The sequence below is a fragment of the Electrona antarctica genome (assembly GCF_951216825.1).
Source record: "Electrona antarctica genome assembly, chromosome: 9".
In the NCBI taxonomy this organism is placed as follows: Eukaryota; Metazoa; Chordata; class Actinopteri; order Myctophiformes; family Myctophidae; genus Electrona; species Electrona antarctica.
Window position 1 is genome coordinate 47,350,764 of NC_136790.1, and position 18,424 is coordinate 47,369,187.

Genomic DNA, 18,424 nt, shown 5'->3' on the forward strand with positions numbered 1-18,424 from the left:
CTCAGGTAGGGGTATGTCAACATCTGAGGGCCTCTGCTACTAGACTATTGTGGCAGAGTTTGCAGCAGACCATGTATCACTGGGAATGTTCTTAAATAACCCTATTGCGGGTGTGGGGGTATATTGGCACAGCACACGGCACAACACAACACACCTGCTATCCATTCTCACAAGGAAGCACATGTGATCCATTCCAAGACGAAGACAAGTGTGTGTTTTTTTTGTATCATGCAGTATGCATGCAGGTATCTGTTTTCTATTTTCCCTCTGATGGTAAATAAATATGGACCTTGATCTTTCTGGCTATGTCAGGAGTTATAAATAACCCATGGTCCGTTTTGACAAATACAAGCATCCGGGGGGAGGACAAAACACAAATCCTCTCTCTTTTACAGTTTATCCCACTGTATTCCTCACATTCTGATGCATTCTCCAGTGTACCATTGCTGAAAAAAGTTTAAATATATAATGTACCTGGGGGGGCTTTGGAATAGGGAGAAAATATGACAGGCAGTTTGCTGTCATTATTTCCTCCCCGTATTTAACTTAAACGCCCAATGCATTCTCAATGGCAATAGCACAAACTTTGGCATGCTACTAGTCCTACATACTTACACCTAGAAACCCCATTCAACCCTATTTAGGTTCATCTTACGGTGGACGGTTTGCCTGAAAATAAATCTTTGAAATGTTTCATAGTTTTAGAAATATAGTGCTTTCAAATTTGAGAAATGTATAATGGGGCTCAATGGCAGCTCTATGGCACGTCAAAAAATTACTTTCACCTAGAAACTCTATTCACACATTTTATAATTCAGCTTACTGTGGAGACACATGCTGGAACTTTTTACTTTGAAATTATTTGTAGTTTCTGAGTTATTTAACTTAAACGCCCAATACATTCTCAATGGCAATAGCACAAACTTTGGCATGCTACTAGGCCTTCCCTGGACCTTCTAGCCGCTAGAAGGTCCAGGGAAAGGCCTACATACTCTCCAATAATTGGGAAAGAACATATCAAGAGAGTGGAGTGGTAGGCCCTTGGATTGACCAGTGGATGCAATGTACCCCACTTTGAGGTGTCACGTCTTAGGCCTAGATTTAGGGTAGGATTGAACCAGTCGCACTGTAGCCATACAAAGGCCTATAAGAGTTCCCAGATTGTCAAATGTTGTTCCTCCATCTTGGGAGAGTATGTAGGCCTTTCACTGGACCTCCTAGCCACTAAGATGACCACAGGCCCACCACTTAAAGACCACATGTTAGGGTGCCCAAATCTGAATTTAGGTGGTCAAATTACCTGAAACTGAAGCAATTCAGTAAAGGTCAACGCTTCCTCATGGGGTCATTTTAGGGCCTAGGACCTCCAGTAAAGGGTAAAATACTCTTCTCGGTTTTGGGAACAACATATCCAATGATGAGGACCCCAGGCCCAAAGATGTCCCCCTGGCAACTGTTTCAACTTTGGGTCAGCCTACATGTAAAAGTGCCCAAAGTCGAAAGAAGGTTGTCAAATGAACTGAAACTGAAGCAATGGTGTAATTATGCCCAAATCTGAAGTTAGGTGGTCAAATTAACTGAAACTGAAGCAATTCAGTAAAGGTCAACGCTTCCTCATGGGGTCATTTTAGGGCCTAGGACCTCCAGTAAAGGGTAAAATACTCTTCTTGGTTGTGGGAACAACATATCCAACGATGAGGACCCCATGCCCAAAGATGTCCCCCTTGCAACTGTTTCAACTTTGGGTCAGCCTACAGGTAAAAGTGCCCAAAGTTGAAGGGCAGAGCTTCAACTTCAGCTACCCAGTACCCAAGGTTGAAGCCCTTCAACTTTGGGCAGATCTACAAGCTCGTAGTGCGGCACCGAGTGCCACGCTACGAGCTTGTAGATCTGCTATTTTTCAGTGGGGTACATTTAATCACTGGTCCTGGGTCAATCCAAGGGCCTACCACTCCACTCTCTTGATATGTTGTTCCCCAACTCTTGGAGTATTTAGGCCTTTTACTGGAGATCCCAGCCCCTAAAATGATCCCAGGAGGAAGTGTTGGCCTTTACTGAATTGCTTCAGTTTGAGTTAATTTGAGCACCTAAATTCAGATTTGGGCACCGTAGCATGTGGTTTTTAAGTGGTGGGCCTCGGGTCATCCTAGGGGCTAGAACAGGGGTGCCCACACATTAATGACGTGAGATCTACTTTCAAAATGACCAGCTCAACAAGAAGCATATTCTTCTTCTTACAGGCATTTTGCAGGCCCTTAGATATCCAAGGGCTTTCGGAGTACTTCTTATTACTGCTATGTTGTTTTTGGGCAGTTTTTATCATATAAGGTCATGAATGTCTCCAAGAATAAATGATATGCTCTATCAACATTTACTTCGTCATGTATATCCTTCCAATTCCAATTTAATAAATCCCTTTCAAACATGGATAGAGTTTCCTCAGTTCTCACTCTCCTGTATCTAACCTCCCTGTACTCCTTCCTCTTTTTACGGTTGCAATCAAATATTATAAATACAGGTAGATGATTACTAATAACGTTCATTAATAATCCACTCACAATATTGTCTCTCACAGAATATCAAATCATATTATTTGATACAAGATAGTAATTGTTGTTTCTCACCTCACAGGCTGCTCCACTCCATGCATGAAAACCGTTGGGCTCTGAGGCTATGGCGCAACCTTTTACCCTATGTCCCCACCAGTGAGGCTAAAAGTGACATTGAATGCTTAAACTCACCTGTTTGTCTGAGGAGAGACCCCGGCACCCCCTAGCCCCACTTACCGGTCGACGATCCTCTCGATCCCACAATTCGGGAGTTTACCGGAGTTTGTTGGAAAGTTTAACGGGAGTTTCCTGAAATATACACATCCGTATTCCATGCTTTTTGCGCAGTAAGAGAAAAAGAACATTAATTATTTTTTGAACAAAAGACATTGATTTTGACTATACTACAGAAGAGACTATACTACAGAAGACTTATGGTGCTACTGCCTCCTGTGTGTTCCTTGGCGTGAGAACAGAGCCCCCCACAATTCCTACTGTTTTTTTGAGTGGTGTAAACCACTCCTACAACTGGCTTTGTTGAGTGGTGTAAACCACTCCTACAACTGGCTTTGTTAGTGCAGAAAAAATGAGCATGGTTGCTATGTTCACCCTGTTCACCCGGGTGTGGTTTCATTACGTCAGACATGATTTCATTACGTCAGACAGGCTATATTACACCACTCAGTTCACACGGGTGTGATTTTTTATTTTTATCTCAGCAGCTGCAAGAGATGAGCACCGCGGTTCTCCAGATGGCACACGTGTGACTTTGTGTCTGCCGTTCTCCCTGACAGCCACATTAAGCTAAATGTCTCGCTGTAGATTCACTGCATTCAGAGGAAATATGCCTCATGAGAATTACCCCCTTCGGACATTTCAATAATGAATGATCCCTCCCTGTCTGAAGCTCTCCCATGGGTCGGAGAAGGGCTGATGTATGGAAAGCCAGAGGGGACACACAGGACACATTGACTACTGGGGCGGAAATGAGAAATACGGTACTCTGACGAGGAAGTGATGGGGTGATGATGATAATGACGATGATGACGATGGAGAATGTCAGCATCATCATCTGACATCTCTCATATAAAACAAGTTATTGCAATTTTGGCTATCATCAATTTATTCCCTCAAAGACTAGAATTTCGCTCATTTTGCATACAGGAACCATGATAAGAGCAAGGGCAAGGGAGAGAACAGCTAGCATAACATATAATTCCTCGCTAGCCTTTGGGTAAGCTGTGAAATGTTTTGTTAATCATTCATTACACCCCTGGTATATTGAATTTCTGTTACGGTGTGTGCCTGCTTTGCATAGAGGAGGCCAATTAATCCAACTAGGCTGCTGCTCCTTTGAGAAACGATTAATGGGATTGCGGGTAAAGCTATGAGGGAACGTGGGTGACCACGCTTGGCTAGGGGGGCCAGAGAAGCCAGAGAGAGAGAGAGAGAGAGGGAGGTTTGTCTCTGAACTTCAAAAAGCCCTTCGTCTGATGAAGCTCAGAAATATTCAAATCACCTTGAACAGCATCTTAAAACAGAGATGTGCACACACACACCCAAACTGATTTAATCAGCACAGGCCCATGTCCACCAAATGAAAACTAGACAGACACAGTTGAATTAGTTCTAACCACAGAACTGGGGCATAATGGATAAAGTTGTTACACTCTTTAATACTCTATACTTACAGAATAACCACTACTCAGGATTTCAGTTACTGATATGCAGTTGGAAAGTTCACTATCTCTAGGGTTTGCTGGGTTATAGAAATATGATACAAATGAAGATAAAAGTCAGGTCTAACATCTGTATGCATGGGCTTTATTTGAAAAGAGCTTATTGCTGCTTCACAACCCCCAGGATACCATCACAAAACTATTATGGTGGACAAATAAATTGGAACCATGGTGTGTGCTTATGTATGTGTGTCACAAGTAAGTCACCGCAGTCACAGTTAACTCCGTCCTGCAGGGGCCACGGCCGCACAGAAGTTCAAAGCGGCTCTAAGTGGTCTCACAAATCCAGAGACAAAAGGCAGACACGAGTGAGTAATTTATTGCTAGCTGCCCTGTGAAGGGCCTCGCACAGTGGGGTATGCTGTGCTAAAAGACAAGTGAGGATTACGCTTATCAAGCATCAACTGTTTGGCTGTGCAGACAAAGGCTTATTGCGGTGGGACAACTTCAATGGCCCGTGGCGCACTGCGAAGAAGAGTGCTTTTTTATATAACAGAAACTGGGCGAGCTGAGGGAGAGAGTGAGAGCAGGGACCACAACAACATCACAGACTGTGCTCTTGTGTTGGATCCTGGACACATCCTGGTCCTGGATGGACAGAGGATGTGTCATCATGTGCATAGACCATAGTGAGAGGTTGAAAAACTAAAAATCACACCCATTGAAGTGAGCGGCGCTAATATATTAAAGTCTAACTCATGTTGATTAGGTGATGTAATGGTGATGTAAAACAAACAAACATTAAACGCCATTAACAATAAAGAGACAATATGACGTAATGAGGCACATGACATAATTTCCCCTTCATTGTCAATGGCATTTACACAACAAACATTGAACTAAAGACAAACAGCAGATGTCTCAAGACAACTGTGTCTTGGGACATCTAAGACACAGTTGCAAAGAACAGGGACTCGGACGGAAGGGACAGAGACTCACAGAGACTCACTAACAAGACCTGGCATGGCAGCTGTTACCAGACAGACAATCAGGGGATCATCATGGAAGACTCAGAAAGAGAAGACAAAACACCTCTTCTTGATGAGGAATTGGTTTAACGACATGGAGTTGAGTCTCAGAAAGAAGAGAAAACAATTCCTCCCCATTGGCCGGGTTCAAGTCCAAATGATGGGAAAAACTTTTGGTGTAAACTAAATCAAACATCGTCACCTTATTAAACTAATTGCCCAAGTAATTTTTTCAAGGTTTTCAGGAAACACAAAAAACTGTGCCAAATGTAGAATATATTATATTTCTTAATTATTTAAATTCCAAAAAATATGAAAAAATATGACTATTGACATACAAATAAAGGTGTATGTCAATCATGTAACATGTAAGGATAAAATTACTTAGGCCAATATCTGAACATGCCATTTTAACTTAGGCAATTATAAACCTTATTTAGGCCAAATTACTGCAGTAAGTGACTTAGGCAAAATGTTTTTATTCCAATTATTTTTAATAGACCATGGTTTAGGGTCAGCCACAGAGTGTTTAAAATAATATCAGAGCACAAAGACATTTGATACTGAAGGGGAGTGAATGTGAGTGAATGTGACTGAATGGGAGTGAATGGGACTGAATGGGAGTGAATGTGAGGTACTGTTACTATGGGACTGATACTATGGGAGGGAATGGGACTGAATGGGAGTGAATGGGAGTGAATTGGACTGAATGGGAGGTAGTTACTATGGGAGTGAATGGGAGTGAATGAGAGGTACTGTTACTATGGGTCTGATACTATGGGAGTGAATGGGAGTGAATGGGAGGTACTGTTACTATGGGACTGAATGGGAGTGAATGGGATTTAATGGGACTGAATGGGACTGAATATGAGTGAATGGAAGTGAATGGGAGGTACTGTTACTATGGGACTGATACTATGGGAGTGAATGGGACTGAATGGGAGTGAATGGGAGTGACAGTCCCATAGTAACAGTACCTCCCATTCACTCCCTTTCACTCTGAATGGGAGTGACAGTCCCATAGTAACAGTACCTCCCATTCACTCCCATCCAGTCCCATTCACTCCCATTCAGTCCCATTCAGTCCCATTCAGTCCAGTTCAGTCCAGTTCACTCCCATTCACTCCCATAGTAACAATACCTGTCCAGATTTATAGCTATTTACGATTTCTTTGCTAAGTTGATAACATATCGTTTTGGCTACTCCCTCTGGAAGGAAAATTAGCTACACAAAGAGTTTCGTCTTTACTCGAACCTCCAGCCTAAATTAACATAACTCAAGTGTCTTTTATAGTTTTATTGGCATTTTAACACAAACATACATTTAACACATGAACTAGCTATTTAGGGTTCGGTTAGTTGGTGATTGGTTAGGTAAATAACCTGCATGAGACAGAAATATACATAATACATTCGTCAATTACAGGCAGGTTTACAACACATGGATAACACATTATTCATTGATTATTAATAGTTTGCATTAACATACCATTGGTCAATGTGAGCTGTGTTGTTCATCATGTAGTTACATGAGGTGTGGACTCTTCTTAGTTGGTTTGAATCTGAGCCTCTGTTTCCCTACACGCTTCCTAAGTCTGCCAATGGCTAAGTCCCTCCTTTGGTTTGAGGGTACAGCCATTGGCTGTTGAAAGACCAGGAAGTCACTCACTGGAACCATGAGTGTATGGTACAATTTACAATTTAGGCATTTAGCAGACGCTCTTAATCCAGAGCGACTTACATTAAGCAATAACAAAAGCATGGCATACATCACATATATAAAAAGTAGTTTAGTAGTTTTATCATGAATCATGCGTAGACTAAGAACGTAACAGTGGAGTATCTATGTAAACTATACATACTATACTATATAATATATTATACATGTGTACTATAAAGTGCTATGACTACATAAAGTGCAATTCTAGAGCTGTCTACGTAACAAGCTATAAGTCTGTTTAAAATACTATCTAAGTCTACATAATGTGCTATCTAAGGGGCTAGGCTAGGGCAAGTGCTACGGGCCAAGGTGGAGTCTGAAGAGGTGGGTTTTCAGACTACGGCGGAAGATTGGGAGTGAGGCTGCAGTTCTGACTGTGATGGGAAGTGCATTCCATAGTTTTGGAGCCAGAAGGGAGAAGAGTTTGGGACGTGTGGAGCGTTGTCCCGGCGTTTTTAGTGAAGGTACCTCCAGCTTCCCTGCGTTGGCTGATCTGAGTGCGCGGGAGGGTTTGTAGGGTACGATCATACTTGTGAGATATGGGGGGGCCATGCCTTTGGTTGCTTTGAATGCCAGCATCAGAGTTTTGTATTCTGTGCGGGCAGCGACCGGGAGCCAATGGAGGGAGCGGAGAAGGGGGGTGACGTGTGAGAATTTTGGCTGGTTGAAGACCAAGCGGGCTGCGGCATTTTGGATCAGTTGGAGGGGCTTAAGTGCACATGCCGGTAGGCCAGTAAGGAGGGAGTTACAATAGTCAAGTTTTGACAAGACTGTTGCCCATGGTAATTACATGGGCTGGTGGAATGGTCTATTCTCCCACTAGCTACTCTCAACTGGTTTATGAGAGTTTAGGGTTTAACACATTCATCATTTACATTCCTTTTAGGCATTGGGATTACATATCCACCTTTAGATAAATGCAGACATAATGTTTTATAGTTAGACACAGTCATTGGGTTAGTAATGCTGACTAGTGGCTCTTGTTTACACAACTGGTGGCTGTTCCCACCCTTATCAGCACCCCCGCTGTGTGTGAGGCATTTTGTAGAGAGGAAGCCTGGTGCTTGCCCCATTTTATGGCAAACACTATCCCATGTCACGTCCCTTCCCTTAGTGGTAACTGAACACTATTGGTTAGTTGTACAGTGCATATTTTATTAATAGAAACCAAACGCTGATTACTATATCCAGCGGAACACCTCCCACCAAAACTACTCTATAACTTATAGAGTGGTTTTCCGATATCCGTTATGCCGGTTTGGTTCAACATTATGATTAGCTTAATCATGCCTTGAACTGACTGTTACGACGAATTATAAGATCGTTCTTTGTTTTATCTTTTACTTATTTTAAGGTTCCTGTTTGTTTCCTTACTTGTAATTCTGTTTAATTTGATTCCACTTTGTTCGAACAAATTCATTGATTTGTGATATCTTCGTGGATCACTATTTAATTTGTTACATTTATCTAACATCCCATACTGTTAAATAAAGTCAACCTGTTAAGATTATTACTTTTAGAGAAGCAGGTTGTCCTGTCATTTATTGCCCCTTAACAGGAGGTGATGATAAGAGCAAGCTCTCTGTCCTGTTTGAACAGTTTATCACAAGGCTTTCTGGTTAACTTTTACAGCATTATCAAATACCTTTAATTTTTGGTCGTAAAAGGCCCTTGGATATTGTGAGTTTAGTAACTCATGTGTAATTTAGCATGGCACTTCTATTTGGTCACCTTAAGGTTTTTTAGGCAATGATTCCAAACTGGCCTGCAAACTTAACTTGATTTGCTCTTGGTTTAGGCAAATGTTTTCCAAATTGTTTCCTCCCACCGTAACTGTATTGGGATAAAGAGGATTTTGACCCTTAATCAATTTGAACAATTTTAATGTTAATCAAAGTCATCACATTTCAAACACTGATACCACACACTATTTGTCCCTGTCATTGACATGGGCTGTTGTCAGTTTGTGTGTAGCAATAGGTAAGTGTTACAATTCACACCTTCCCATCCTGGCTTTTCCCTTGCTGGAAAGGAAGAGATTAACCTGGTATAACCAAACATTAATTTACCCTCGGACTTATGAGTTACTCTTTACTTTTTGTTTTGTACTCGTCAAACGGGGAATTTTCTTGGTACCTTGGTAAATCACACAACTGTTTAAAAACACAACACAGATTTCCCATTGTCTCTCACTGACATTTTGCAATGGGTCCCACTGGAGGCCCCCCTCCCTGTGTGGGGGGGGGATGTGTGTGTGTGTGTGTGTGTGTGTTCGCATTCGGACTTCCTGCCTTGCGTTTGGAGGGGGGGGTTTGCTCTGTGTGTGCGCGTGCGCGCTCCCCCAATCCTTGTGGTGGCCATCTCCCCTTTGTTGGGGGGGGCATGTGTGTGTCCTGGCCCCCCTCCCTGTTTTAGGGGGGGGGGGGAGGCATGTGTGTGTGTTGGCATCCGTCATTCATGACGTAATTTGCATTCACTGCATTTTTTCATTTTAACTTTTTTCTTGCTCTCTTCAATGTCCAGGCTTCTTGGTGCCGTTGGACTTGTGATAGAGAGCGCAGCTCTGCAAAGCCTTCCCCAGCCCCCATGCGGTCTGGCTGTTGTGGGGCTCCCCAGCTCGCCACCTTGTCCCCTGGGTTGGAGGGTGGTGGTCACTGTTGTGGGGAGGCATAGCAGGGCGAGCATCGCAGACTCCGCCCCGGTGAAACTCAAGGGTTTATGCCTCGACGGGGCGGATCCTGGGTTGATGCTTCCTGGTGCTGGTTCTGCTGACTTGGCGTCATCTTGCCCTTCTGAGGCGAGGAGTTGCTGTGGCGAGTGCCACTGTTCTGTGGCGGTCGACTTCCTGTTGTCTCCCGCGACGGACGCCATCTCCGCGAGGCCTTGCGCCGTGTTTGGTCGCTGCCTGGCAGTTTCTGTAGCGTGCGCTGTGCTGGCACCGGCAGCTCGCTGGGTGCTTTCTTCCGTTGGACTCACCCTGGCCTCCGGTGCTGTGTTGGGATCTGGTCGATGTGCACCGACGTAGTGGTGGTCGGCGTCTCATTTCCCACGTCGGACACTGGGCCTGTTGCTTGCACGGCTGTTGAGGGCGCCCGGCCGATGTCCACTGTGTGGTCACCGCAGGCTTCATGCTCCTCCGGTGCTGCTGACCTGGCGTAGTCTTCTGGTAGGACACAGCAGGTTCCCTGCTGTTCTGGTGTCGCGTTGGGAGCCTGGTTGTCCTCCGCTGACGTAGTGGCAAGCCCCCCTGGGGCTCGCTGGGTGACATCATCTGTTGGGGTGAGAGGGCGGTCAGGCGTCTGCCGCCTCCCGTCCGTTTCTTCCCCCATCGAGGTGACGTCTGCTGTTGGGGTGAGAGGGCGGCCAGGTTCCTGCCGCCCCCCTGCCGTTTCTTCCCCAATCGAGGTGACGTCTCTGGTGTCGTCTGCTTTGACCCCGCTGACCTGGATCTTTTGTGTTAGTACTTTTATTAGCCCTAGATCGTGGTCAGTCTGAGTGGCCTGCAGGTTAAACCTGTCTCTTGCTAGAACAAGCTTTTTATAGCCAGAGAGCATTTGAATTGATCTCTTCGGACTTATTAAGGATTTGGTGTCCTGTAATATTGAATTCAAAACGTTTAAAGTACCCTCCAACTTTATTAATGCCATTGGCCCGGAACAAAGTAATACATACGCTTTGTCAATTAACTGGGCCCATTCTGGCTTTAGTTTTAACCAGACGGCAGTTACCAGCAACTGTCTCATGTCATGGTATTTGGTTACACAGACCTGAAGGTCATCTTCTATTCGCAAAGAACATTCTGTTAAACCAGTTTCTTTTAACATTTCGGAATAATCTGTGTCCACTACATTCTCGAAAGCTGTTTTAAGATTAACAAATGCTTTTGCCTTTTTGATGATTGGAGTATTTTGTGACAGACAACCTTCACATTCAGTTGCTAAATAATCAAATATTGAGAGTGCTTTCTCGCCTTTAACTTTTAACTCGTTGATTAATAAATTAGCCATCTTTGCCTCACCTATCACATTTATTTGAATCTTTGGGATTTTAGCAAGTGCTATATTATCACGGTTTTATAGCTTTTTAGCGTTGCACAGGGTATTTAGCCAGTTTAGCGTTACAGTATTTTTTGTTTCTGTTACGGTTCTGGTCTAATTTAATAGCTAGGTATTATAGTTAAAAGTGGATTCACATTTCATTGCTATTTAAAACCTGCTCCCCTTTACTCAATTCGTTTAGCCTGGTGGTTAGTGCTGTCCTAGCTCCATTTATTCACAAGCCTATTGCATGTGCCTCTTGTGGCTGCAATTAGCATTTGGGCTGTTTTATGACTTCCCCCCACACCCTTGCTGATAGCAGGAGTTGAGAGTGGCCTCTATCTTGAGCCCTGTTTTCCTGTTTACCAAACTCTCCCTTCCCCCGCATTTGTGGCTGGGATGGAAGTGTTTAGAGAGAGAGGAGGAAACACTGAAGCATGACTATTTTAACCTGTTTGACAGTCAGGAGTAAAATGTATGCAGCCTTTGCCTTTTGAAGATTAACTTTTAACATGTACTGTTGATACTAACGTTAAAACCGATCGATGCTTCTTAGCCCAATCTCCCTCTTTTGGGGAGATCAGTCGGTTTTGCCTTCACCGGCCAATAAACATTAGTCAGACAGTTAGTTAATCTACAGTATCAGCTTAGTGGCCATTTTAAGTTGCCATTATGCCCTGTTCTTGCCTGTTTTCATCACTGCCCCTCCCCCGCCTATGGCTGGGTGGTAGCCACAGTGTGGAAGGCAAGACAAAAGGCTAATGGTTTTTAGCAAATTAGCTTTGCACTGGCGGCCATTTTTATCCTCGGGGAAAAGCGAGGAGCAAAATGGGAACAATATGGCCCAGCTCCTAGTTTACAATAATCACTCCTAAATCAAATGACATTCAGCTTGCTTGGAACCAGAGGCTGAAATACATTGATTTCTGGAGTCATTAAAACCCAGAGCTTGGATCACATTGTCGCCTGTGTTTAGGTTAGCAACTTTTTAGCTTTACAGTAACGCTTTATATCCTAAAAGTCTGCTGGCTTATTTTATAGCTCTGTGCTAAACTGGATTTGTAGCTATGTACTGGTTTTACGCCGTAGTCAGCTTTAATTGTACATTTAGTACGAGGCCTGTGGTTACATCAGGCGATTTACCATCTATGCTTTGAGACTTTGCGTCTGAAGCTGTGGCGTCTATTAACCGTGCTTTGAACTATCAGTTACAAGGCTACTGGTTTAAAATTGTTAGTAAAGTTACCGCAATTAAGTTGATAATTGCACACTATGGTTATTTACTGTCCAGATTTATAGCTATTTACGATTTATTTGCTAAGTTGATAACATATCGTTTTGGCTACTCCCTCTGGAAGGAAAATTAGCTACACAAAGAGTTTCGTCTTTACTCGAACCTCCAGCCTAAATTAACATAACTCAAGTGTCTTTTATAGTTTTATTGTCATTTTAACACAAACATACATTTAACACATGAACTAGCTATTTAGGGTTCGGTTAGTTGGTGATTGGTTAGGTAAATAACCTGCATGAGACAGACATATACATAATACATTTGTCAATTACAGGCAGGTTTACAACACATGGATAACACATTATTCATTGATTATTAATAGTTTGCATTAACATACCATTGGTCAATGTGAGCTGTGTTGTTCATCATGTAGTTACATGAGGTGTGGACTCTTCTTAGTTGGTTTGAATCTGAGCCTCTGTTTCCCTACACGCTTCCTAAGTCTGCCAATGGCTAAGTCCCTCCTTTGGTTTGAGGGTACAGCCATTGGCTGTTGAAAGACCAGGAAGTCACTCACTGGAACCATGAGTGTATGGTAATTACATGGGCTGGTGGAATGGTCTATTCTCCCACTAGCTACTCTCAACTGGTTTATGAGAGTTTAGGGTTTAACACATTAATCATTTACATTCCTTTTAGGCATTGGGATTACATATCCACCTTTAGATAAATGCAGACATAATGTTTTATAGTTAGACACAGTCATTGGGTTAGTAATGCTGACTAGTGGCTCTTGTTTACACAACTGGTGGCTGTTCCCACCCTTATCAGCACCCCCGCTGTGTGTGAGGCATTTTGTAGAGAGGAAGCCTGGTGCTTGCCCCATTTTATGGCAAACACTATCCCATGTCACTTCCCTTCCCTTAGTGGTAACTGAACACTATTTGTTAGTTGTACAGTGCATATTTTATTAATAGAAACCAAACGCTGATTACTACATCCAGCGGAACAATACCTCCAATTCACTCCCATTCACGCCCATTCAGTCCCATAGTAACAGTACCCCCCATTCACTCCCATAGTATCAGTCCCTCCCATTCAGTCCCATTCAGTCCCATTCACTCCCATTCAGTCCCATTCACTCCCATTCATTCCCATTCACTCCCATTCACTCCCATTCAGTCCCACTCAGTCCCATTCACTCCCATTCATTCCCATGCACTCCCATTCACTCCCATTCACTCCCATTCACTCCCATAGTATCAGTCCCATAGTAACAGTACCTCCCATTCAGTCCCATTCACTCCCATAGTATCAGTCCCATAGTAACAGTACCTCCCATTCACTCCCATTCAGTCCCATTCAGTCCCATTCACTCCCATAGTATCAGTCTCATAGTAATAGTACCTCCCATTCACTCCCATTCAGTCCCATTCAGTCCCATTCACTCCCATAGTATCAGTCCCATAGTAACAGTACCTCCCATTCACTCCCATTCAGTCCCATTCACTCCCAGAGTATCAGTCCCATAGTAACAGTACCTCCCATTCAGTCCCATTCAGTCCCATTCACTCCCATAGTATCAGTCCCATAGTAACAGTACCTCCCTTTCACTCCCATTCAGTCCCATTCACTCCCATAGTATCAGTCCCATAGTAACAGTACCTCCTCCCTTTCACTCCCATTCAGTCCCATTCACTCCCATAGTATCAGTCCCATAGTAACAGTACCTCCCATTCACTCCCATTCAGTCTCATTCAGTCCCATTCACTCCCATAGTATCAGTCCCATAGTAACAGTACCTCCCATTCAGTCCCATTCAGTCCCATTCAGTCCCATTCACTCCCATAGTATCAGTCCCATAGTAACAGTACCTCCCATTCACTCCCATTCAGTCCCATTCACTCCCAGAGTATCAGTCCCATAGTAACAGTACCTCCCATTCAGTCCCATTCACTCCCATAGTATCAGTCCCATAGTAACAGTACCTCCCTTTCACTCCCATTCAGTCCCATTCACTCCCATAGTATCAGTCCCATAGTAACAGTACCTCCCTTTCACTCCCATTCACTCCCATAGTATCAGTCCCATAGTAACAGTACCTCCCTTTCACTCCCATTCACTCCCATAGTATCAGTCCCATAGTACAGTACCTCCCATTCACTCCCATCCAGTCCCATTCACTCCCATTCACTCCCATTTTGAAAGGTGTGTTAAAATGGCCTAAGTCACATTTTATTATGACTTAGGCAAAATAAAATGGCCTAAGTCTCACTCTTGACATAGGCCATTTTTTTAATAGGGTGCAACAGGAAGGCCTTTTACGTTAGGGCTTAGGCGATTTTACCAGAGGTGGCCAGCATCACCAGGATTTGCCAAAAACAAATTTTCGGCAAAAAATGACTTCGGCCATTAGTTTAATAAGGTGACGACATATAATCGGAGACGTGAAACGCAAGTAGTTGGCAGCTCGACCAAGTGCATTTCTAGATTTCTATGGAGTGTTGTGATATCATAACATGCCAGCTCCATATATGGACCCTGGTCAGGGACTCTACAGAGTATTCACAATAACACAATGCTTATAGTTGTGTATAGTCATTATAAAGTTCTACAAATACTTGTGTACTTTTACTCCAGTAAATTTGAATTCCGGACGTTTACTTTTTTTTTTTTTTTTTTAATGTCTACATTGCAGTATTGATACTTCCAGTCTTGTCCATGATACGCGCCATATATATATATATATATACATACAGTATATATATATCTCTGTATTGGCCATATATGGAGCTCGTCAGTTGTCAGAGCTTGTCAGTTGTCACGAGGCGTGACGGACGCGAGATGCAGGTTTTCATAGTAAATTGCAATAGCAAAAATAGCCTATCTACAAGCTCACAACGTGTTGCGATTCGTTGTGAGCTTGTAGATAGGCAATTTTTTGCTATTTTCAGACCTTATATCAATTTTCTAAATTATCATGCTACTGAAACTATAGCGATTGAAAATATTAACTCATTAGGAAACTGTCTACTGGTAATAAATCACGTGAAAAAAATCAACATTGACTTTCATAGAACTGGAACAAGGACATTGGAAGTGTTTTTTTCAAAGGCGCTCAGTGCCAAGAAAATGTTTTGACATGTTTAGTCTTTACACTAGATGGCAGTCTTGGCTAACCTATATGATCGACCATTCAACTCCCAGTGAAGCGGGGGACAGGGACAACACATGACCTCAAAAATCTCCTCACATACACTTCCTTGTTTTTCTTTTTTGGAACGCTTCATGTATCGTTCCACTTTTTCCGTGACCACCATTCAATTCTCAATGGGCTCTAACTACTGAACAGATGGACTGATTTACAAGCAGATTTTTTTTTGGCGATGGCACAGGGAATGTTTCTCTCATTATCAACGGTCCGGGGTGCCATCGTAGTGAAGATGAATATTCTGTGACTACTTAAGAAGTAATTAAAGTAAGTATGAAAAGAGCCTGACTGGCACCTCAGGGCTGTTTTGGTTAAATGTTCTTGGCACTGAATGAATGCAGAAGTGGCCCCTGTAGGCCATCACATAGAAAGCAGGTATAAACTGCAACATAATAAAATGCAGGTGAAAAAACTACAGTATGTACTGTTGGCTACCTTACATTTAATCTTACATTTAACAATTATTCATTTTAAATTAAACTGCAGGTGGTGCTCGAACCATTTGGTAGAAGAGTTGCTTCCCAAACGTACCTATGTAGGCTGTACCTTACATGTAACAATTCACGTTTCAAATTTCAAATTGACGCTCTAAGTAAGCTACAAGTTTAACAATATGGCATTGTTATATATATTCCCAAACACAGTCCCCAAACACAATTAGATCTCCCGCTATCGTTGTTTTGTCTTGTGCTCTCTCATTGATTACCTCTCATTTAAGCGAAACCTCTGTTCCTCTTTCGGTTTTGTTTGTCTGGTTTTAAAAAAATTCTAATAATATAGCCGGGCCTGTAGTTTTCGGGTTCAGAACTTTCACAGGTCGGTCAAATTGGACCCGAGAAGACAGTAGGCCACCATCCATTCAAGGGCAACGTTGTGGCGGTCCATCTGTAAACGAGAATAAATGATTTGGCATGTTACAGGACAGCAATGAACTTCTACCACCCTGTTATCTCCGACTCTGTCTTTTATGTTGCATGTGACATTAAAAGGTGCAGAGAAACATTCTATTATTGTGCTCCGTGGTGTCTAAGAGCTCATCTCCCTGCAGGACTACAGTAAAATGGTCAATTACAATATACGCAGTGGCAAGCAAAATCAAACCCGCCATTAGCTGCCTGGTTACATCTACTTCATTGCAGGGTGAGCACGCAGAGCAATGGCATCCATTTCAGCCCAAGTATTATTATGTTTCAGGGAACATACTGTGCTGAGTTTGCTCCTGTTATCCTAAACCATAATTATTGTCAAGGAGGTGTATCGCAGTAAATCTAAGTCAGAGACGGAATAGCATAATAACGGATGGCTCGGGGCGACTGCACAACTACTGCATGCAGTTGTTACTGAGAAAATGATAAGGTCTGCCTGTTAACATGCTCTGTAGGTCTTGAATCTATAATTGCATGTACAGTAAGTGCAATGTACATGACACAATGCCATGCTACAAAACAGTGCAAAACAAATCAAGATAATATAACATTTATAGCAGCACAATGCAGCACATACTGTAACTGAAAAGCATAACACAACATCAGCACCCAATAAAATACCATGTGCATCAAACTCAGCACAGCATAATTTAACACACACACACACACACAGTGCATCCGCCGTTTGTTTCTCAATGCCAGAGACTTTGCTGTGAAGTCTGTGGTGGCTGCATGCTAAACAGGGACCATGCAGTCCATGGCTGTGAAGTGTGCAAGCGGCACCGGCCGGCCTCAATCAACTCCCCCTGAGACTGCATGCGGGTGCCCCGCCGTACCCAGAAAGGAGCAGAGACGTTATGCATTGATACCACCCACCAAGGTAAAGAGTTTCAAATGGCTGGAATTACCGGATCAATAGGTGTGATTAGCAGTGGCCTTGTAGCTATTGTGTGCTGCTGGTAATGCATCACGTCAAGCTCAGACCAAAGGAATTACTTACTCTTGCTGCTGCTAATGGGGGTCCAAGGAGGAAAATAAGGGATTGGGAGGGACTTTACAGACAGACAGACAGACATACCTGTGCACTAGCTTACCCAAAATGACATTAAAAAAATTGTTGCATTCTCCACCTCTAGCCAACTAGGGCTAATGATGGTTACCATTGGCCTTAATCAACCCCAACTAGCATTCCTACACATTTGTACCCACGCATTCTTCAACGCAATGCTTTTCCTCTGCTCCGGCTCCATCATCCATAGCCTTAACGATGAACAAGACATCCGAAAAATAGGCGGAATACACCACCTTGCCCCCAGACAGACACCGATCAATAAAACATTGAACTCAGACCTGATTCAGTATGTGTGTGTGTGTGTGTGTGTGTGTGTGTGTGTGTGTGTGTGTGTGTGTGTGTGTGTGTGTACAATTTACAATTTAGCAGACGCTCTTTATCCAGAGCGATTTACGTTAAGTGTGTATGTACGTATATATATATATATATATATATACGTATATATATATATATATATATATATATATATATATATATATATATATATAGCCTTTATTGACAGATCACAGTAGGTTGACAGGAAACGGGGAGCGATGAGGGACGACACGCAACACGCTGTCAGGGTGGGTTACCAGCCTAGGTTCCCGGACCGCTAGGCCGGCCCGGGCCAACCTGATTCAGCATTAAGTCTATGTTTGGTCCGCTCTCTTTACCTAAACACTTCATTACTTCCCTTAAAGCCAAACATCTTCATTCTTAAAGAAAAGCGGCACAACTGTAATAAAAAGTGAGTCTCACATTTAAATCCCTGACACTCCAAACCATACCTGACAAATTAAACTGAACCCAATGGTTCAAATCCCTAATGCTGAAGGTTATTAGATGGTGTGTTTCGCTTAAATCTAATTTCTTAAAATTAGCTCAGGTGATGCTGAGAGGGTCTGTGTCAGAACCACACAGGCTCACAACTGGGGTTCCCCAAGGCTCGGTTCTGGGTCCTCTTCTTTTCTCTCTCTACACTACATCTC